Source organism: Anser brachyrhynchus, assembly GCF_964034855.1.
Source record: "Anser brachyrhynchus genome assembly, chromosome: 9".
Classification (NCBI taxonomy): domain Eukaryota; kingdom Metazoa; phylum Chordata; class Aves; order Anseriformes; family Anatidae; genus Anser; species Anser brachyrhynchus.
Window position 1 is genome coordinate 411817 of NC_137703.1, and position 22914 is coordinate 434730.

General features: G+C 43.7%; 1 long non-coding RNA gene across 6 annotated transcripts in view; it reads left to right on the forward strand.

The window, feature by feature from the left end:
• LOC308199879 overlaps positions 1-22914 on the forward strand; it is a 75658-nt gene that overhangs the window by 18471 nt on the left and 34273 nt on the right. The gene's annotated exons all lie outside the window — the stretch shown is intronic.

Sequence of the window (22914 nt, forward strand, 5' to 3'; positions counted from 1 at the left end):
TTTATTTTTGCTTTGAATTCACTTGAACCTACACCTTAGCAACAACATGGGTTGTAGCATGCATGTATTCCCTTCAGTTACACCTGCCTATGTAGGGTTGTTTCACCACTCTGTAGATTTGAAGACACAAGTGCTACTACTCCAGCTAAAGTGGGTGCTGCTCTGCATCACCACTGGTATTTTTTTGGCAGGGGAATTAGGTGGGAAACAGTGAAATGTGGCCTGGGGTGCAGCTGTGAGATTGCACTGATCCTCTGAGGCAGGCACAAGTTTCACCTGTAAATGGTAAGCATATGTTCTGGCCTATAACATGAAATGAAACCTGATGAGGATTTCCTTTATTTCTACTATCAAACAGGCATTACTGCTCTCTGACTTTCAAGCATGCATTGGTTTGCAAGACCACACAGCTTCTAGTTCACTAAGCTGGTCTTGGTAGGACTATGGGATAGTCCTTGTGTATGAAGACAGGCTACTAATAATTAGTCACATTAGTGGAAACAACATATCTTCTTTTAAATGGAAGAAGATTTTAGTTAGCTTTATCTGCTTATTTTCTACCTCTGAATAGTTTCAAATCTAATTTACTAGTCTGCTAGATGAAGGTAATGTATCTCACAGGGGCAGAGAAATCCAATATATTCCTCAATATTTTTTTTTCCTGTTTTGTACATCTGACACTATTCATTATCTGCTAACAAGCTGGTTTGGCTGAAAAAAAATGCTAATATGTATAATTCTGTCTTCCACATATATGATGGCATGTAAGCAACAACAAGGATGGTGATAGACATTTTGTTGTTTCATATAGGAAGCTATACTAGGGTTAAAGTTTGTAGTGTACAGGGAAATTTTATTATGTCTCTCTGGGTCTCCTTATGTAGTCTCTGTTGGCTGGGACCTTAGTAGAAACGGAAAGCAGGCTTCAGATGTTCACAACAGAAAGTATGGTATCTTGCACTTATTATAGATAAGATCAAATTCCTCCTTGCTTCTAGGTGGAATAGGCTTTACTGCACTGCATTTTTGCCACAAAGTTTTTTCAAAAGCCCATCACTGCTGAAATGCTCCCATTGTGCTGCGCTGACCCAGTCAGAGTCTTTGCTCCCACTAGGACTTGTGAGCACTTTGTATGCCTGTGTGGATACTCTTTGGCCACCTCAAGCCCAGTCCAAGCTGTAAGGAAGTAATTCCTCTGACTTTCCATGAACTTTTAGTCAGCTGTTTGTCCTGATGTTCAACCTGCAATTAAGATTGACAGTGATGATCTTTGGTGGTTATTCGTATTACTGTAGACTGCAGGATCTTTAGTGAAAGACCAGAGCTGTAGTACCAGACACTGGGCAAATGAAAAGCAGGAGGCAGGAGACAAATGCAAGCAGGTGTGGGAGAGGATGTTTGCGTACCATCTGTTTGCTTGCTGACTGAGAACTAGGCTGGTATAATCTGCCTCCTGGTGCAATAGCCATCATCTGGCCTTTCAGTCATTTCTAAGCACATGTCAACCACTGAAACAGGCTGTCTCATTGCCAGCCCCCTAAACACTGCCACCTACAAAAGCTAGTTCTCTATTTGTAGCCACAGGTTCATTTGGTGCTTTTTAAAAACCTTGCACAAATGAATCTCTAACCAACTAGGCAGAGACAAGATTGCATGCTAACTTTATTTCTTTCCCTAGTGAACACTGCCCTATAGTATTCCATGTTGAGCATGGAGTATTCCAGTGTTCTTAGCAGAATAAGAGGTAGCAGACAATATAGCTATGTTGACTAATGTCACTTGTCAGATGTCTCCTAAAGGACAAGGTGAGTCTAAGTGTTTGTAATACGCTGGAGAGGAAACACTAGTCCGAATTTCTCAGTGGTTTCACTACAACAATAAAAATGTTGTTTTCAGAAACACCACTTCAAATATTAAAGGTCTACTTGTTAAGATGAATAGAGACTAAAACAAAGGAATACTTTAGAAACAAAACTAAGTAAATGGTGTGTCCTGTGAATGGTGTGTCAGAGCTGGGTTTCAGGTATGTGGTTCCTCTGCAGAATTGACTTGTAGATAACTGATTATTTATTTTGCTAGTGTATTTTAGTTCCAAATAGTTCATTGTTTGCAATATAACTGATTAAAATGCAAGGATTAGCTGGAGTGAAGCTACTATTTGGCTAGACAATGATTTTCTATTCTCAGGCTGCGTTTGGGATATCTTTAGGATATTTGATTTTTGCTTAAACGTGCAGTATGCATATCTATACTGACAAGTTAAATTCATCAGTCTTGATCCGATTTCTCACCTGTCTCTTCCATTGACCTTTTAAGATTGCAAAACCTGTCTATAGGGAAAAAAAATCTTTCTCAAGGGGTGGCAGGAAAAAAAATTGTGACATTTTCTGCTGTCTAGGATCAGTGTGCTTTGTGTGCTGCAAGACTCAAAGCAGCTAGTTTGCTGACAGAAATGAGGTCACAGAGGCTTTCCCTTCCCCAGTTACCCAGTTTAATGGAGATTTTTCTTTTCTGTCATTCTAAGGAGCACTGTCGTCTTGGCTTGTGGTCTGCTGATAGAATGGTTATGCCCTCTGGTTCCTGCAGCTCTCCATCTGTCTCTGTGCACCTTCTTTCCTTCAGAACCTCTGTCTGAAGATCCTTCTTCCTTCCTGCTGCATTCTCCCTGCTGTGGTGGTGGCTCCTGTGGGAGCTCCACTTGAGCAAGGACATGCTGAAGGCATACGTGTTGAAGCCACCTATTATCTGCTTGGAAAGTGCTGGTCCAAGCAGTAGAATCCTCACACTCTCTGAAGCAAAATTAATAATCCTGAGTCCTATTAAGTATTAATCCTAATAATTCTCGATAGCTGTTCACCTGTTTTCCTCTTTAAATCTGCTGCTGATAGGATTTCATGGCCTATTCCAGCACTTAAATCTGTAGAAAATCAAGCTACGTCATCCTTTCCAAAAAGCTAGCATGTTACTACTTCATCTGTCCTGGTAAAAAGAAAAGGATTGCAGTCTTCAAAAGGATCCATTATGTCCACCTTTGGCTTTTTCTTTCTGTTTTTCAAATCACATTCTTCCCATTTCTCACAGAATTAAACAATAGCTGAAGTTGGAAGGGACCTCCTGAGATCATCTTGTCCAACTCTTCTCTTTAAAGCAGGGGCAATGAGAACAGGCTGTGCATCTCTCAAACATGGGGACTACACAACCTCCCTGGGTAACCTGTCCTGGTATTTGACCTACTTCAGAATAAAAAGGTTTTCTCTTATGCTTGAGCATACTTACTTGTATTTCAGTATGCGCCCATTGCTTGTTCTCCTGTCACTAAGAAGAGCCTGTCTCTGTTGTCTTCACTCCTCCCATCAGTATTTATGCATTGATAAAATGCCCCATGAGTCCTCTCTTCCCAGGACTAAACACTCTCAGCCTCTCACTAAATACATTAAAACAACAAAAAAACAACCTCACTAAATCTTTCTGCCTTTTGACTGCCATGACTGTATTAACACAAGGATAAGGCAGGAAACTGAAGGGCACCTATAGACATGCTAGGATGTGCAGAGACTGTTGCATTATGAAGTACTGTTTTGGAGGTGCAGGAGAAAGATTTAGTGGGGTTGTTTTTTGTTGTTTTAATCTATTTCTGCAAGCACAGCCAGGATCCTGAGTGTCTTCACATGGAGAACTTTGTGTGCAAGGTAACAGAATATGAACATGTATCTCATGGTCTACAATACCGTACCTTATATCTTCATGTGAACAGTATCTGACAGTGAGGTTAACTGCCTTGTATCGGGTGCATGCTGAGGATGTCTGTGTGGTGGGAGAGGTGAGAATAGCTGTGGCTATAAGGGAGCAGAGAGCAGGAAAGAGTTGGTTGCTTGTGTTTCTGTAGGTTTATGAGATTAACATGGTAAATACAGAGCAAACCCAAGTGATTCTTGTCTTTCAAAAAAAGCTGATCTGTTGACTGGAGAGTGCTATTTTACATCGTCAGCATCAGGAGGGGCTTATTGTTCTGTCTGTAAAATGGTAATGACACACCCTATACCGAAGTCTCACTACAGAGAGTAATTACTTAACATGAAGTCTGAAAATGGGAAGGAACTGCATGGTAGCAGTCACAGAAGCTGCTGTCACTGTCTGAAGTGATTGGTCACAATTCCTTTCTTAGGAATCACAGTGTTTCCGTTCAGCAAAGATATAGCCAACCTAGAAGTAAAGGAGTGAGGACAGTAGGAGTGTGAGATTGTGTGGTATGTAGAAAGAGATGGCTTGTCCCAGTACACCATGAGGTGGCATGTTGAGGTGGAGCTGTGAGTCAGGTCTGCAGGATGCAATCTAGGATTTGTCTGAGCTTTAAAAAGTATATGTGGTAATCAGGAAATTGTCATGTTTTCTGCTGCCATCGCTGCCAGTATTTTGGAAAAGGGCTTTGGCACAGACAGATGTATCTGATGACAACGGATTCATGAATGTTCTACTTCCTCCACAAACTACCCAGTAGTCCTTCAACAGTTCCATACAAGACATAGTTTTACAGAGTCTTACACTTCTGTGCCCTTCCTCTTTCCACATTCTTTCATGCTCTAGTTCTGCCAGTTTTTCCTCTCATCATCTCTTCGCTTGCCTTTTCCACCTTTCTGGCCGAGTCCTGGGCCCTGCTGTGTGGCTGGAGAGCAGTCTGCAGTGCACACCCCAGGTTTTGCAGAGAATAGTGAACAATTCTCACCTGAGCTTACGGCAAATAAAGGTTTTCCAGATCTGGTGTCTTGTGTTCTAATATTAGAATGTGGGTGTTTTGGTGTAAGCTGTGACAGAGGAATGAAATGCACAGAGGGCTACAAAGATGGTGAAGGGCCTAGAGGGGAAGACGTACGAGGAGCGGCTGAGGTCACTTGGCCTGTTCAGCCTGGAAAAGAGGAGGCTGAGGGGAGACCTCATCGCGGTCTACAGCTTCCTCACTAAGGGAAGCGGAGGGGCAGGCACCGATCTATTCTCTCTGGTGACCAGAACCCGATAGATAGAACCCGAGGGAATGGTGTCAAGCTGTGACAGGGGAGGTTCAGGCTGGACATCAGGACGAGGTTCTTCACCAAGAGGGTGGTTGCACACTGGAACAGGCTCCCCAGGGAAGGAGTCACTGCACCGAGCCTGTCAGAGTTTATGAAGCGTTTGGACTGTGCACTTAGTCACGTGGTCTAAACTTCTGGGTAGACCTGTGTGGTGCTAGGAGTTGGACTCAATGATCCTTGTGGGTCCCTTCTGACTCAGGATATTTTATGATTCTGCCATGATGCAGAAGCAGAGTTAATGCTTCTCTGAGGTCATACAGAGCTGTGTTCTTGTTTTGTGTAGCCCAAGATGTCTCTGTTATCCTGTGCCACTGGGCAGAAAGTGGGAGTGAGGGGGATTGTAGGTGCCTGTTGACGGTGTTTGGTTCCAATGGAACAGACTTGGCCATTTTAAATCCCCTCTGCTTCTGCAGCTGTGCTAATGAAACTTCTGCTGTAGTTTCCTGCTAAAGACTTGCATGAACTAAGGACCTTCTGTGTTTCAAAATACACCTGATGCTATGTTCTGGAGGCTGCTGCATGTGTATAGCACAGTTACAGGCTGCTGCAGGGTGTGCCGGATTGAATGACTTGCAGTCTGGCATGGCCAGAGACAGTTTCAGTGAAACTCTTCTTCATGAGACATCTTGGCTGACATCACACCGCACCAGGGCTGGCTGGTGCGCCTGTTGGAACGGCGCTGTCAGCAGAAATGTGCTGTCTGAGCTGCTGCCTGGGGACTTGGTGAACATCAGCTGTGAGTGGGAATTTCTCTGTGCTGCCAGTAGGTTGCATCCTGTGCTGTTACCAGGCGGAGCTTCTTTAAAAATCACTGGCATGCATCACCAGATCCAGTGACATGGGCTATCTTTAACTATAGGAATATTCTTCTACAACTGTCTCTGCACCAAATCACACTTATCCTACTTCCCTCGTGCAGGGATGCTGTGAGGATGACTCTGGTCAGGTATATCAGAAGCATTGGTTTTCTCAGTATGCAGATACCTCACGAGTTTTAGAATACACTAATGTTTGCCTCATCAAACATCCAGGGAATGAAATAATTGTAAAGAGGTGTTGCTTTCTTAACACTTCCTTTCTCTTCTATTATTTGGATTAAAGCCTGTGTTCCAAATAAAGTCCAAACTGCTTTTGAAATCAGAAATGTAAGTGCACCATGATGCACTGGATTACTTCCTTTCTTTTCCAGACAGTCTAATTCTTTTCCTTCCCTTTCCTGACTCCTTGAGGTGATCAGCCTCTGGGGTGTTTTGCAGTACTGCTGATGTTTAACACACAGAAGCTGAGAAATGGATGTATGTAATGATCAAGTCAGTCTCACGAGGTCATGTGGCGAATCATTGGCAATGCCAGGAAACATCACCCCAAGCCTCCTGGCTCTCTAACCCACCCTAAGAACTACAGCCTGCCTTTTCCTGGTGAGCATGATGTGATTCATAATGCAGCAGTTCTGCTGTAAGGCTGGATACCTCTCTGAGCTGCCTCTGCTGCGGCAGAGGAAAGCGGACAAGCTCAGGCAGCAATAGATAGCACATGTCTGTAGCAAAAAGTCTAAACCCTAGAAACAGTATTTAGGAGCTTATCTCCAGATAAGCTCATAAAATGTACTGACTGGTTAAAAGTAGGTTTTAAAGTTTGTAGCAAACATCTCAAACCTTATATTCTTTGTGGTTCTTCTTGTTGCGCTGTCTGTACAAAAATACCACTTCAATTATTCTGATTCATGTTGTGTTTTCTGGCCTTTATGGAAAAATACCAAATTATTGATGGGTGTCTGCTTTTAGTTGTGCTGTTCAGTGCTAAGCCTATTCCTGCTTTTTGCAGTATGTTTAGCCTATGTTTAGGCAAATGCAAATGTAAGTGGTTATTCAGTGCCTTTGGCACTCTGAACAGAACGTACTGAACTCCTGGGGCTTGTTACAAAGCCTCAGCCTCCAGCACCAGCAAAGCCTGTGCAGTCAATAGCTAAAGTATGAGAACTACATGGACTCAACAGGGGGAGTTCAGAGAATCTGGAAAGATCATAGATCGTGAACTTGTACACAATTTTTGTCCTGTGGAGTAGGGAAATGAAGTAAGGGAACTGCTGCTTGTGTACTCACAGTTAAGGGCTCTCTGTGCATGCATGCACTTGCCTGCAACAATGGAGGTGGGTTGATATAACATTGCATATGATCTATGGATTCTTTTGCAGAGTGTAGTTTACTGATGACGTTCTTCTCTGGCTGTATCGTTGCTCAGTTCAATGTTATCCTGAATCATAATGGAGACTCCTTCGTTCTACAAACAATGCAGTCACTGGAAGTGAAGTGAAACTGTGATGCTGCTGCCTCCTGCGTGTCTGTTGGCAGTAGCTTAGGATTTTTACAGTTGTTTGTCTTGTTACTCGACCTATTTTAAGCTCTGGTAGGGTAATGATAGCATTTGATCACAGTACTGGGCACAACTGTGTGGCTTTTAAAACAGAGACTTTTTTCTGTATATTCCCATGTCTTCAAATAACTTCAGACTTGTGCATTTAGGCTTGCACACTCTTTGGCCTCTGCTGTTGCTTGTAAGGAGGGAGCCCCTGACTCTCACTCAGACTGCTGTTTACCCCCAGAGGGAGGAATGTGGTGGTGACTGGGGAGCATGCATGCTGAACAGACCATGTACAGGCCTCAACCCTTGGTCTAGCTCCCATGATGGGAGTTAAAAATGTCTTCGTATCTCCAAGTCTTTTTATCGAATTTTCTTTATCATTTGTAAATTTGTGACAGAGTTGTCTAATCTCTTGGGTTTACTGAGCAGGTAGCACACTATGTAAAGTCTTTAATAGTGAGCACTGCAGGACAAATCTCTTGCATCCTGGAAATGGTGAGTTCTGTGTTCATCTGCCTCTAGTATACTGATTAAGTGGTCTCCCTCTACCACATAATATATTGTAAAACCGGTGCTTTGAATTTTCCCCACAGGCCTGAGACTTTGGAGAGGGGCTTGTCCTGCAGGCTCTGTTCCTTCAGCTTTTTAGTAGATTAAATGCATTTATGGTTAGTGGTGAAGTTTAGTCTCATGTCATTTCTTTTAACATTGTGCAGAGCAAGGCAGAAGGCTTGTTTCTTCTTGCAAGTGAATGTAGGCAAGAGATGAATGTTTGCCATCTGTGAGGAAAACCAGAACTGGCAGTAATGTGAAGTCAAGGCTGCAGAAGAGAAAAAGGAAGCACTCAGTCGAGGGAGGGCCAGGACCAAGGTACAGAGAAGAGAGGTCAGTAATGTGTGATGGCTGTCTCTCATCTATTTGGGTAATAACCTAAAAAACTCAGGAAAGTAACTGCCAAAAGTTCACAGCTAGTTTTTGGATGGTAAGGAAAACCACAGGGCATCTTAGCTGCTTTATTCCATACAAGTGGTTTTTTTCAAGGCCCAAGAAGATAACTAATATCCATAATACTAATACATGTTTTACTCTGATCTGAAATCAGTTTTCTATCCATATATATTCCTAATTCTGGGTTTTGATGGCCAAGTTTTTATCAGCAGTCAGCCCTTTGTTTTTGTTTCCAACCTGCATGCACACATACCTGCTTTGGGGCAGCTGTGCACCGTGTTCAAATATGCAAATATCTGATACTTCCCACCTCTGCAGGTGGGAGCCCAGGTATGGGACTGTCAGATCAGTGTACAAGCCAGCACTTGTGACTTCATATGTGTGGAAGAAAATTGCATTCTGCATGGAGTAAAATTGTGTCTGCTGAAACCTCCATGTTGTGTGTAATGTAGTTTAGAAAGACATCTGGAACAGTTGTTATATCACGGTAAACTACAGTTTGTGCTGTTAGGGCCCGAGAGACAGCTTGTTACTGCAAGTGCTATTTCCCCCTGGAAAACACTCATTTGCAGTAAACAGGCAAACTATTGCAATTCAACCAAATACACATACGTAACACGCCCAAAAGCTGTATATTCAGTCACTAAGACAATACAGTTTGAGGCAATTTTTAATGAGAAATAATTTTTTTTCACTTAAGTCTAGTTAATTGTGTCCAAAGAATGCAGGCAAATGAACCAAAAGCTAATGCAAAAAAAGAAAAAGGTTATTGTTCTTTGCAGTGCTCTTCATGGAGAGAGGGGAAACAGCAATGTTTGCCACCTCTGTGCTACCCAGTGTAACACCCAGGACTGGGTACACATCATATGCTCAACAGAAAACTGGACATTTCAGTCCTTAACGCAGCCTTTCTAAACCAACTCCTTTTTGCCCTGAAAAACTAGGAAATGCCAAAGAAACCCCCCTGTTCTGTTGCCTCAGCCTCTTTTAGAGGACCTGGAAGGTGGGAAGCTGATGCTGGAGCCTGTGAGGTTGCCGCAGAGCTCCCTGAAGCTGGGTGCAGGCATCGAATGCTTATCTTGCTGTGTGGCAGAGGATCCCTCACTGCTTCATGGTCCTCGGCACCTGCATGGGCTACAGGAAGCTGTACCCCTGCCTCTGGCGTGGGTCTGTCAGCATGCCTTCCTCTGGGGATGCGGGGGCCACGTGCCCTCCCTGATGACAGGGTGCCTGTGTGGACTGACCGCAGTGTGTCCCCAAGGTGCCTGGCCTGGGGCTCATTGGCATGTACGTCTGACACTTCTCCCTCCCTGCTGCTCGGTGGGCATGCAGGTGCTTCCAGTTGGAGCAAGCCAGCGATGAGCTAAGGGGCTGTCTTGCCTCTGTGCCACAGTGGGATCTGCTGCTGAGCTGTGGTGTGTTATGGGCTGTGTGTGGGGTGGCCAGAGCACACTGGTCCCGTGTCACTGACAGCCTTCCCTGGCAGCGGTCTGCACATATGGCTGGGCACGTCTTGGGGATGAGCACCACAGCAATGGGGGGGCCTGCCCTGCCCGCTCATGATGCACTGGTGCAGGTCTGCCCTGGGCCAGGACGCTGGCCTCCACAGGGAGCCAGGGCTGGTGCAAGCGCTCGTTCCCCATGGCGCAGCCCCTGCTCCTTGTGCTTTGTAATGGCTACGGGGGCGACGCTGGAGTGCGCGCTGCAGGCAGCCCTGTCCTGCCACGGCAGGAGCAGGCAGGGGTCTTGGTGCATCCGTGGCCTGCATGTCTGCTTCTGCATGAAGAGCTTCTGGAGCTGGCACAGTGGAATTCCTCAGTCTGTTGCAGCTGCAGGTCAAGAAGATTTAATTTATTTTTCCCAGGATAATTTAAAAGGGAAGTGGGGGAGAGTGGTGCTGCTTTTGTGTGTGCCCTACCACTTGCTGTTTGTGGGGGGGATCTCAGGCAGCATGGGGAAGCCAACCTCACTTTCCTCTGGGGTTGTGGCTCTCTGCTGGGCCATGCTGAGGACAGGGTGCAGTGAAATGCAAACAGTCTGCCTCGCAGTGAAACTGAGAGTCGCTTTGCAGCTTGGAACCCTCTAAGACAAAGCCAATGATGTATCCCATGCTGTTTTTTCTAAATCAGACTTTTTTTTCCCCAGTGGATCTTATTCTTGTGCATAATTTATTGCTACATTCTTTTTGTTGTTTTCAGGTTTATGAAGTTTTCTGCAGCAAGAATTGAAACTGACAGATTCCAAATTAGATCAAAACTTCTGGGATTCATTTGTGATTTCCAGTATGTCGTCTTCAAGTTACTCCTGATTAACACTGTGAAATCACAATTTTTTATTTTGTGTCTAAAACACAGTAGGAATATTATTTGAGGGTACTTTCTGAAAAAAGTTACAGTTAGTGTCCTTCGTTTGTTGTTACAGGACACAGGTCATTTGGGGAAAGAAAGGAAAAAATATTTTTGTCAAAGCTTTGAAAAATGCGTGCTTTTTTCAGTGCTTCCTGGGGTTTCTCTGATCCAAGTACTAGTTAGGTATGAATGTGTGATTCTGGAAGAGAAACTGATTGCTCTCTGCATCTCAGCTCCATTTTTCCTATTGTGCTAAGGCCCATAAAGCAGAAAAGTAGTTGAAAATGGTAGCTTAAGACAGTTCTGCGTGTGTACTTGAGCACTGGTTACCCTTCCTCCTCCATGCCTCTTTACTCTGCTGTTAATGGATTGGGTGGAAAGCGGAAGGCTTTGTTTCACGGATGCAGACTGGCTGAAAGCTCCTCTTGGCGCTGTTGCTGGCTCAGGATGCAGCCTCTGCTGGCCTGTGAGCTGCTGAGGTCACCACAGCAGCTGACTGCTGGGTGACCAGCTTACTTTACTTAGATTGGTGCATCCATAGGCTGTAACATGATATATTGTGAGCAGCTGAACGCTTTGGAGCATATGAAGAACAATACAGAGAGGTTGGATTTTATTGCATTTTGAGCTCTTTCTTTAGAAAGCAAAAGGAATACTGAGGTCTTCTTTTATTTGTGTGATCCTGAGGCAGAGTATCACGAGGTACAAAGAATGATTGAAGCAGACAATGTTTGTGCTGTTAACAGTGTTTGAAATATTTCCTGTCATGGGAAAGATGAACAAGTCAAATCGGCATCACCTTTCTTTTCTGAGACCTGTGAGTACTGTCAGCATTGCTGCTATTTTAATTTAATCTGCTGCCCTGTGTGGTATCAATGCTGTTGCTATGCATGGACAAGTGTCACTTTCCCAGGAGTGCCATGTAGGGAGTAAGAGGGTACGAGCCCCCCTCAAATTCCGCTGCCTGTACCGTGCTCTTTGCTTTTTGTCTGTATCATATGTTGCTGAAGCCAAAGTGTGGGCAGAAGAGCACAGAGAGACCAAAGAAGTCAGCAGAAGAGGAGAACATATAGGAACCAAAGAAAGAAGAAATGCCAGTCTATTCCTCATGCTGCTGCTCAGACAGGGAAGGCCAGGGCACCATCCTCGGTGCCAAAACCTTTCTGTGGCTGTGGTGAACAACCAGTGCTGAGGAAAGAGCAGGCCTCTAGAAGTATTCCTTTCGCCTTCTAGCTGGTGACAAGCCTAGCTGCAGCAGCCTGTCCATCATGCAAGGGCTGAGCCATCATTTCCTCCTCAGGCATGGAAGAGCCCGGCCGGCACAGAAGAAATTCATCCCAGGTGTGTCTCCTGTATCCAGCACTGCTGGAGTCAAACTTTCTGCTCTGGCAAGCTTTCAGGCACATTAGTGAAAGGCCAGTTATAAACTCATTTGATGCAGCTCTAAGCTCTCTGAAGCTCATGTACCCAACCAGATGTGATTATTCTACTCATGGATGATGCATTACCAATAGGTGGAGTCTCTGTAAGGATAAAATTGCCAGCTAAAGTCTGCCTGTGGAGAGCTTGTGTGTGTGGAAGATAGAAACTTGCTGGAAGCAGCTAGACGATGCAGAACTGTCGGATAGTCTTTTTGGCTTCTGATCTGGAAGCACCAAAATGTTAAACAGAAGAACTTGCAGCTTCTTTTCTATTTACTTTATTCTTGCTACAACCTGAGGCAAAGAGGTGCAGATTTTTCACGTGTGTGTGTATATATATATATACCTACAGTAAAAGCTCTAGGTGCATTGTCCATCATTATGGGCATTGGACTTGACTGAAAAGCAACTTGTGTGTGTGCACCAAAGTGTTTTGTGCACAAACTCGGAGAACGAGATGCTGATAGCTCTTAGGGTGGTTATTTTCACAGTATTCTGAAAGGGGCAGTTGGACAGAAATCCCCATTGTTGAATCTAAGACGTTTGGGGCAGAAAAAAATAATCTGATGAAGAAGGAAATGGATTGGCCTTTCTGTAGTCATCATCTAAACTGATGGTGCATCATCCTGAGCCAGCAAATACCCCTTGCAGTGCATATCGGTGGATACAGAGCCAGCCAAGAAACTTCTCAAAATTTCCTTTCCTTTTGCTTCCTTGCCACCCGTACAACCAGCAGGAGCTTCTCTTGCCTGGACTGATGGTTTCTTAACATCAGCAGAATTGCTCTTTCACCGCTCAGCCCCGTTTTATTCAGCTTGCTTGGTACTGATGAAACCAAAAGCTTTCTATGGCTTGGTACCTCTGAAAGTCTCCTAAAGTACATGTGCCAGATACTGTAGGAAGCGAAGCACTGATTCAGTGCTGAAGCTGGCAGAGGCTGCTTGTACTTTCTAATAGATCTTGTTCCTCTGTGTGCGCACTCGTGTATCTCCTCCAGCACTTTATCTCCCTCTTCTCTTTAGAGCTTTATCTCACTTCTGCTCTTTAGTGCCCATTATCTCTTGTCAGCTATCTGCATTACAGAGTGTAGGACACTATTTAGGAGAAGTGCTGTGAATCAACCTTGTCTGTCATCTCCAAGAGAACTACACGTGTGGGGGTGATGCATGTTTCACATGAGTGTGCTTCTCCTCCTATGGCAGGAGCATAATATATACATGATATTACTGCTGGCTACTGTAGCACATCATATACTTCGGTCTTCCCTTCTCTGCTTGGATGGTTTCTTGTAGGCAACTGAAGCCAAGTTACCTGGCTGCTGTCTGTCTGTAGTTCCACCATCCTGATTTGTTTTCCCCTCTGATTTGTTAAAGGGGGAATACCTTATGCAAGCACTACTGATGAGCTTCATAACCACCTGCCTAAATCACTTTCCTTCTCTCATTTGTAATTTTTCTATGCTTTTTTGTCTTCCACATAATGACCGTGGTTCTCCTCCCACCTTTCAGCAGTGTGACTTCACTGTACCCAAACAAATTATGCAGGGGTCAGAGTGAAGTAAGAAAGGAAGACCCAGTCCACAGGTAGCTTCACACAGCTACTTGAATTTGTCTGAGCAATAAGTGGCTGGTGTACAGAACAGGGAAATGCAAATGTGTGACATGAAATGCAAATGAAGCAGTAGTCTGGATTTGGGTCTGGATTTTGGGAGAGCAGTTGCACTCAGCCAGGCAGTGTGCTGGTGAAAGACCCTCCCATGCTCCTGTGGCTTCAGGAGACTCATCTGCTAAAATGGCAACCTGGTGGGCAGAGACGAATCTGGTGTCAAAAGTGCGGCACTATTGCCTGTGGGCTGCTGTCCTCAGCCAGTGGTTGCAAAGACGAATAGCTGACAGGAAGGTAACAAATATGTGCTAGTTAAACATACGTTGCCTAATGGCTGTATTCCCAGTGCCCAGATGCATGGCTTGCTCTAGGATGCTGGGACCTCCCTCTCTGCTGCGGTAGACACTTCTATTATTAGCTCAGTGGCAGCTTTCCATATGCCAACACTCGTGACTGCAGGACTGTTTAATTTTCACTTCTCTGAAGTATTTAATTTGTCAGCTGTTGGCTTCAGTTTATTAAAGACCAAACTTCAACTTCCTTACCTAGATTTTTTTCTCTGTTAGGGTTGAATCACAGATCCTGTTTGAACAGACCATTATACATATGTAGAATTAAATGCAGGATGATGTCTTAAATCTAGAAACTCTAGCAGTCACTAGCAGGCTGAAAAGTAGAAAAAACACATGTCTTTAAAGATGAATGTCTTGTCTTCATTCTTCTGTTAACTTTTATTTAGAGAAACGAAAAATTGGTTCTGCGAGAAGTTCTCCCTGCTTGTATTCCAGTGCCTGACTGTGAAGATGTGGCACACAGTTGCCAGTGCCTGTCTGCAGGTGCTGGCACTTCTCTGGTGGTGGCTGAGGATAGCTGCTGCTGTGAGTTAATCACCCAGCAATTCACTGCTGGGGGCCTCTCTTTAATTATTGAATGCCAGAATAGAGGTATATTGAATTACCTTGCTGGCAAATATCATCCAGCCGGCAAATATATCCAGCATCTCATGTAACTCTACAATATTCTTGGTTTTCCTACTTGCATAACATTATATTTTCTCTAAAGAATCTTAAAAAAAAAAAAAATAGTCAAAATATCTTTTTATATACTGCTTATATAGCAGTACATGTTTCCAGAGAATTATACGCTTACTTTGAAGATAGCCTTCCCTGGCAGTCAACAGTGTGTGATTACTCTTTTTTTTTTTAAGTCAAGCCTGCATTTGGATTTAGCAGAACGAACCAGTATGTGTGTAGTGCTTTATCAAGCAAACAACAACAAAAATATGAGCAGCTTAATTTTTCTCTTACTTATACCAGCTTTACTCCTGTGATAGTACATCAGCCCAGTTTTGGCTGGGATAATGAGAGTGGAGTTCCTGGTACCTTACGGATAAGCCTAAGAGAAGGCCATAAAGACAAGCTGTTTTTGCAGCAGTTAGGGAGCACGAAATCCTTATGTGAGCTGCATATCCACCTTGCCTTTTTCTGCTCTTGCGTAATTTTAAGCAGCGCGCTTTCTCAGAATGATTGTAGGGTGGATGAATAATATTATGACTGTCAAAGTGTATATAAAATTGAGCTGGTATGTAAAGTGGCTTTCGGCTTTTAACCAGTCTCAAATGACAAGCATTCATACATATATGTAAAGCATATATATATATATATATATGAGGATAAACATCTTTGACTTCTTTCTGTTTTGAAAAACCACCATGTGCTGCTGCTGCAAGCTCAACCATGGAACACTTTCTCCGAAAACCTAAGCCAGCAGCAGGGTTGTCCCAAGAAGGGGACCATAAGCAGTAACAGGTATGTCCTGTTCTCCTTTATCAAGGAGACTTGAAAGGCTTTATGAAAGCTCCTCTGAATGCTCATGAGTTCTTATCATGCTGCTGATACCATAGCATCCTTCAGCTGAAAGCGACGGGCAATCCTAGGCTCAGCCCTTAGGCCAGGCCCTTCCCTGCTGCTTTTTCAAAGTGCTCTCCTGACAGCTGGAGGTGAAAAGAGCTCCTCTAGCTGCTTGCATTTCAGGTTGGGATGTTGTTATCCATGTTCCCATTTCCCAGTTACTGGGAACAAATGCTAGCAATTCATTCATCAGAGTCAGGAAAATTGCTCTGGGGGAAGGAATCTTCTAGGTTGTCGGAGATCTCCTTGTGAGAAATGTACTTCCTTTGTCATTTCTCTTTGCCCTGATGTACCTGCAGGAGGGGTCTGAGTTTCCAAGGTCTTGATATTAAGGTCAGCAAAACCTGGTAAATCAGCTGTTTTTGCAGAAGCTCTGGCTGATATCCTGAGGCAACTGCAGCCTGTAGTTCTGGTCCCATAGTGTACAACATAAGGAAAGCCTTCCGTGTCCAGGTGGAGCCTTGTTAGAGTCACTTGCAGTAGCATGTGAAGACTGGGGTCAAGAGAAAAATTCAACATATACACTTGTAATTTTTCCCAGCTTGCAAAGATGCAAGTAAGTGCCAGTGTTCCTCCTCATTCCACTTCCTCTATCCTGTTTTTACATGCAGATTTTAGGCATTAGATCTGCAAACGGGTTGAGAAATTTGCCCCAGATCCCTTGACATTAGTTCCTGTAAAACCATCTGTATAATGTAGTCTCCAGTTTTGATGTAATTTTTATATATGCTCTAAATACGGCACGAGAATTTCTCATTCCTTATTTTGCAAGAGAAATAAAACGTGCTTTTATCTCGTTTGCCAAGCTGTAGTGAATTCTGTGTAAGCCTGGTAACAACATACAAAAGAAAGGAAGATTTTTACACAATGCCTAACTGAAAGGAAAGGCAATACTGTGGTTGATCAAACATTTTTGTCATCTAGAAATTTCAGGGAATCTTGTGCTGCTGAATGATGTCATGCGGGCAGCCATAGAGCCAGAGATCCCTCCTTTGTAACCATCACAGATATGTCACATGCAGGTGCTGACAGAATAATTACAGTGCTAGAATTTGCAATACTGCAGGCATTAAGGGACTCCTGAAGCTGGTGAAAGGAGAGCTCCATCTACTGTTGTACAAAGAGAAGGCAAAAAAAACTAGAATGGCACTTTTTTTTTTTGGCCTATTGGACAGCTACTGAATAACATGTGCTTTTTCTTTTTTTTTCTTTTTTCCTTTCTTCCTTCTTACTATGGTTTTTAGAACCTTCCACTTCAAATCCAGTCCCCTACCATATAGAACCAGGAGCAGAAACAGAAACTGACCCTGATTCAGAAACTGACCCTGATTTATTGCCCCTGTCCCTGGCAGAAGTCCATAGTCGAAAGCCTTTTGACTCTGGAAATTTTTAGGAGGGCTGCAGGCAACATTTGCTCTAGAGCTGCAGAAGCAGGGAAAAAATCTAGATAGTGCACAGTTCTGTGGCTCTTTGCTTCATTTGCTATGGTGCTATTTCTGAGCTTACTGGATTTTAGATAGCAGAGAGGTACTTCATGTGTAAATATACACAGGCATTTAAATAAAAATTTAGCCCTACGCAGAACGGGATCCCTCTTTACCAAGCCTGGAGATGCAACGAGGTATGTGAATGTTTGGGTGTGAATTCTGCAAGGAAATTCTTTTCAATACTTTGAACTAACATTCCGCTCTCTGTCCTTTGGATTATGCTTTTAATAGTGGTAAAGCATATCTAAAACTTAGTATTTTCCACTGACCTTTATCTTTGCAATAGGCTGAACCAAGACCCCCCTGTTCAAGTGCCAGTTGTGCTGGCCTGAGATACGTGTTATATATAGACAGTATTGGCCAGTCTGGATAGTTCCTGAAGGGCATTATATAATTCAGTTCTAGAAAAAAATAAAAACAGGCTTCATAACACTGTGACCATATATTTTACAAATAGAAAGTGTTAGTTTTTGCCTGCAAGTGATTATCAGGTGGTAAAAACATTGTTATTCTGTGCTTGCAGGGAACAGCAGAAGTGTCTAGATTCTTAGAATTCCACAAAAGCTTAACTGATAATTGTTCTGCACTGATATCAGGAAGAGCTTGTGCTTATGTTACTTAACTTAGAGAGCTCATCTCATGTATTGTGAACAGATGTTTCAGATTTGAGTTCAGCCTGGCAGAAGAGAGAACAGTTTACTCCCCAGCATTTTCCATCTTTCATAGTATTACAACCACACACCTCCTAGATATGTTCTGACACCACATCTTCTGCACCACTCCTTTCTGCCTTTTAAAAAAAAAAAAAGTATTCAGTAGTGATTATTTTTTTTTGACTTGGTGCTTCTTTACCATGAAACTGAAATGCAGACTCCAAAGGAGAGAGTCACTTTATTTTTATATATTTAAACTATATATACTAAGAAAAATGTTTGGGTATAGGGTGTCAAGTGTACCAAGACTAACAAAGGCACTTGACCTTTTATTAATGCTGGCATTTACTATACATATGGAGTTTTTTGCTGCATCCACATGTCTGACCGCTTTGGAGCAAGACTTTTGAGAGACACAGGATGCATCAGGGACAGCACAGGTCTCTGTGTGGTGGGGCTTTAGCTCAGAGTCATGTGGACTGCCTGTGCCAAGCTCATCTGTTTCTGAGCTGTATCAATGGCTGTTGACCCTTTCCTCTCTGTGCGTTGCAGGTAGGTGCAAGCAGAGGTCCTGCCTCCCTGCTTGGTGTACCCGTAACAACAGGCTGGCCTGCTGGGTGCTGCAGCAGGTGCCTGCCTGTGTCAAGGATGGACCCTGCTCGTCCTCAGAGTCTGACAAGGAACATGCAACTTTGCAAATTTTCCTGACTGAAGAATGACTTACTAGCATTGGGTTTTCCTTTGTATAAGGACACAGCTGCCTGAGCACATTATGTACACTTGTTACACTAATTAGCCCTGTACTTCTCTGTCAATATTTATTTGGTAGTTTCAGAGCTTCACACCCATTTACTTAAATGTCTTTTACTTGTCATTGTTTGAACATACATAGCTGCAAATATCTCTAAAACCATAAGAAACAATTAAAACCTGCAGTAATACCCTCTCTGAAGTCATCGTGTGCTTTCCACATCCTGGTGCATGTTACACAGCCAAACGGTCCTTAATGTTGCAACCCATGTGCATGCAACAACAGGAACAACAGAAGAAATGCAAAATACTTCTCAACACAGCTGTCAACAATTAAACTGTGTGAGGTTTTGCTGGTGGAGGTTATGAAGAAGCCCGTGGAAATATGAAAGAGCTTTTGAAAGCAAGCACTGAAAATAGGCGCCAGAAACCAAGGAATAGATTGCAGATGGCAAATATATGTATCCGCAGATTGTCAAACAATTTGGTTTGACAAATGGCTGTGATATACCTTGAATCTGTGCAGAGGATGAACTGTCAGGTTGCAGAGCTGTAGTGTACAAAAATGATTAAGCAAGCCTGATACTGTTATTATGGGAGACTCTATATCGATGGCCAGATCCCACAGATAGCTAGGAGTTGGAGGACCTTTCACTCCTGTTAACAATACAGTTCAATTTTTGTGCCATGTTTGCCATCTGCAAACCCTCAGGATCTGCTGTAAGAAAAAAGAAAGTGCAGCAGCATTCACCGTGAGCTGGGCCATGGCAGTGAAACGATCTGCTGGAGACTGGAGAGCAGATGAGTGGTGGTACTGGAAGGACACATCAAGGCCTGCCAGCCCTCGGCTTGGTCCCATCAGGGCCAGAGGAGATAATGTCTGTTGTAAGGAGAGAATGAAGAGAGAGAATTCTAGGCGCGTGTGCTCACAGCAGCCGTGGCGCCCTTGCTTGGTGCTGTCAGGCCATGCTGGGTGGCAGCGCCTGGCTCCCCGGGGTCGCAGTCAGACCAGCTAGCCAATTAGCTTAGATAGAAATAAACTCCCCTTGTTTCTGGTTTTGCCAGTGACCCCTACAGCTGAGCTGCTGGCTAAACCTGGCCATGAGCAACCTCTCAGAAGCTGTGAGAACTTTGGAACTGGAGGAAATGGTGCTGTGAGGCTGCAGCAGTGTGGTAGAGCTGCTGCTGTACTGTACAAGGAGCCTTGGCTTGGATGGGAGCTGTTGGCAGTGAAGAAGCACGGAGGCTGCTAGCTGGCTGTGGGCCTCTGTTCACACTGCAGCAGGGTTGGCCGCTGGGCAGTATGCAGCCTCCAGGAGTTTGCTGCTGCTGCTGCAGTGCTGGCAGCTTGGTGCTTGTGCTTTCCTGGGGTTTAGGCACTGTGCAGTCTGCAGAGGAGCTTGCCCTTTCCTCAGTCACCATTTCTCTCACAAACTGTCTGCTGGATTCTCCTGAATGAATAATTTATTCAACTCTAAACTGTAAACTGTAGACTAAGTTTTGCCCAGGATAATGCGGCCTGTTAGTGACAGGGGTTTTGAAGAAGGCTGGAAGCTTTCCAGGTCTCAAGACAAGGCTCTGGATTTGGCCATGCTGTTTTGGTTTTGGAGACCATGAGGGTGGCTGGAGGTGGGATCTGCAGGGCTTTTAGTATGTTTAAAGTTACCTCTAAGACTGCTGAGCTGAAATGTTTCTGTTGACGATCAGAAGTGGTAAGAGGGGCCACAGACACTTCCTGTCTGTGATGCAGAAACTTGCAAATCTTCCTTGATTCACACCTTATAAGTAAAATTAGCCTGTGCCTAGCTGTTGCCAAACCTTTTCAAGGCTAAGATATTTGTACAAAGGAATTCAGTAACAGAAATGGAATTTGCTCATGGATCAGATTACTGTTATTTCTGGCTGGAAGCAGCACCAGAAATACTTGCAGGGATTTCCACTTTGCCTTTGGAAAGATGTTGTGTATATTGTTGATACAAAAGGAGCTATGTGGGAGGATAATTCATATACATGAAGAGACAGGAAGGGAGATGAGACCAGTGAGGCTGTCACAGCCTTGAATACAACTGTTGAGTTTTGCATTATAACACTCAGTCTCAGTTCATTTTTGAAACATAGATCTTCAGTTGTTGAGAATATTGTGATGTGAGCTGCAATTGCTGCTATTTGGGAAACGGCATTTCCAGCTGCAAGTCTAAGCTTTTGTACAAGACACAGTTCTTTACACTAGTTATGCCTCAGTTTCCTGGAGAGATATGCCAGATAACTTCATCTATATGATCATGCAGATGACACTTAATGAAGTGTCATTTTGATGACGTTTCAAGCAGTGTCATTTGTGACACTGACCAAAGTGCTGTTACCTTAAAACAGGAACTCACCCACCAATTGGGAGCTCTAGTCAAAAAACGTTTGGCATTTAAAATAAATCCTGATCAGAGTGGTCTGTATTTTGCAACCAGCTTTAAGTATAGCCTTGGTTCACTTGAAAATGCTCTCCTCACTGACAGAATGAGTTGAAGAGGACTCAGAGGATTGATATTCCTGCACAGCCTGTAAAGGGGCTGCTGAGCACTAGGAATTACAGCCAGTCACCCGTTTCTCTCACATCGTTGGGTTGCCTTGTCAGCAGCAATGACAAAAGGTTGTGTTCCCCCCAGGATGCTGGGACAGAGTAGACATCTCTAACAGAATTAGGAATGTGAGGGAAGCCAAGAACAGCCATAAACTGTAAGCTTTTAATAAACAGATACCTGATTTCTCTTAATACACACAGGCCATTTTCAGAATACATTGAGTCCTCTGATAATAACCCTAAATGCTGAAAAAAATGGTGGAATGAACTGATGTCTATAGTATAATACAAATAGACATTTCTATTCCTGGCAAACTAAGAAATTTAAAGCAAAAAAGTATTTGAAAAGTTTTTACTTAAGAAAGGTTAGGTATGCTACTTTGGTAGGGTTGGATCTATTGCTTCACCCCCCAAAAAATGTACTTGGTATCTCTGAATATCAAGTCACCTTAAGCAATGACATATTTTTCTGGCCATCTTGACTAAGTTTTATTCATTCTGCTGGATGGACTGGGCACAAAGAAGTGTATCTCCAAGGAGTGAATTTCTTGGCTCTTTTGAAATTCATGTGAAAGGGACCAGCAACATATGGACTTAGCGTACCCCAGGGTGCAACTGCAGGAGCCTGGGAACATCTCATGCCTGCACCAAGTGTAGGAAGATGGGGGAGAAGAGAGAACTGGCTATCTGCTATGAACTGTGTGGTGATCGTACAAATTATGCAGATGCTTGTAGTATCAGGAGCAGGACTGGCATTTGGGGGGCCCAGCCTGACTGCCCTGGCTGTGCAGGCTGTTCCGCATCGCAGCCACAGTAAAGTGCTCCTTCCTTCCATGGGGTTCCCAGCAGAACTGGGAAATTCTTGTGAAGACACAAGGGCAATATCTGGACCAGGAGATGCAAATAAAATTGCTGGCTAGACCAAGAGCAACTCAGATACGGAGGAAAGACCAGAGGAGGCATTGGTTTGGAAGCACAACACCATCAGTGATCAGAGGATTCAGGTGTGAGCTGAGGCAGAGCACCCTGCAGCTTTTCCAAGGAGACGTATTTATGGATCAGAAACTCCTGGTGTTATGCAGAGCAGTGAACTAAAAATAGAACTGTAACATTTTCCCACAAATTACAGACGAACACACCACAGACAGAAGAGCATACACCCAGTACTTGCATTAAAAGCCTGCAAGAGTCTGCATGCTGCCATAGACTTCACAGCAGGTCTTTAACGCATTTTTTCTATGCTAGAAGCAGAGCGATTGCATACTTCTTCATTGTTATGACTTTGCAGCTGTAATGGCAATATGTTAGGAATTACAGGTTTCATTATGGATCTCAAAGAACAACCCTCACAATATATACAATTAAATAGGGAGTATTTTTCTCTGCCTAAAATGTGACATCGCTAGAAAGGTCAATTGAAAGGCTTCCATTCCTTTTGGTAGATTTAGGTACATGTCTTAAAAGATTTTCTGATTTATTTACAAGACATATGCTCATCCAGGCTGGGTTTATTTTGCACTATGATATCCTGATGTGGTGGTTAGCAGGAGATGTTTTCTCTTCCTTGGTTGTTAATATTAGCATCCCCCTATTTTGCTAGGAGCAGCAGCAGCAAAAACTTATCATCACTTCCAAACTTACCTGCATATATGATCAAGTGACAGCACATAGTTACATCTCAAGGTCAAGTCCCTGCTGCTTTCTTACCTGTAGCTGGGGGTCCCGTATGAGAAGTTGGTGGCAACAAAACAGGAAACTTGCCTAGACCTAGGCAGAACCAACTTCTCGGG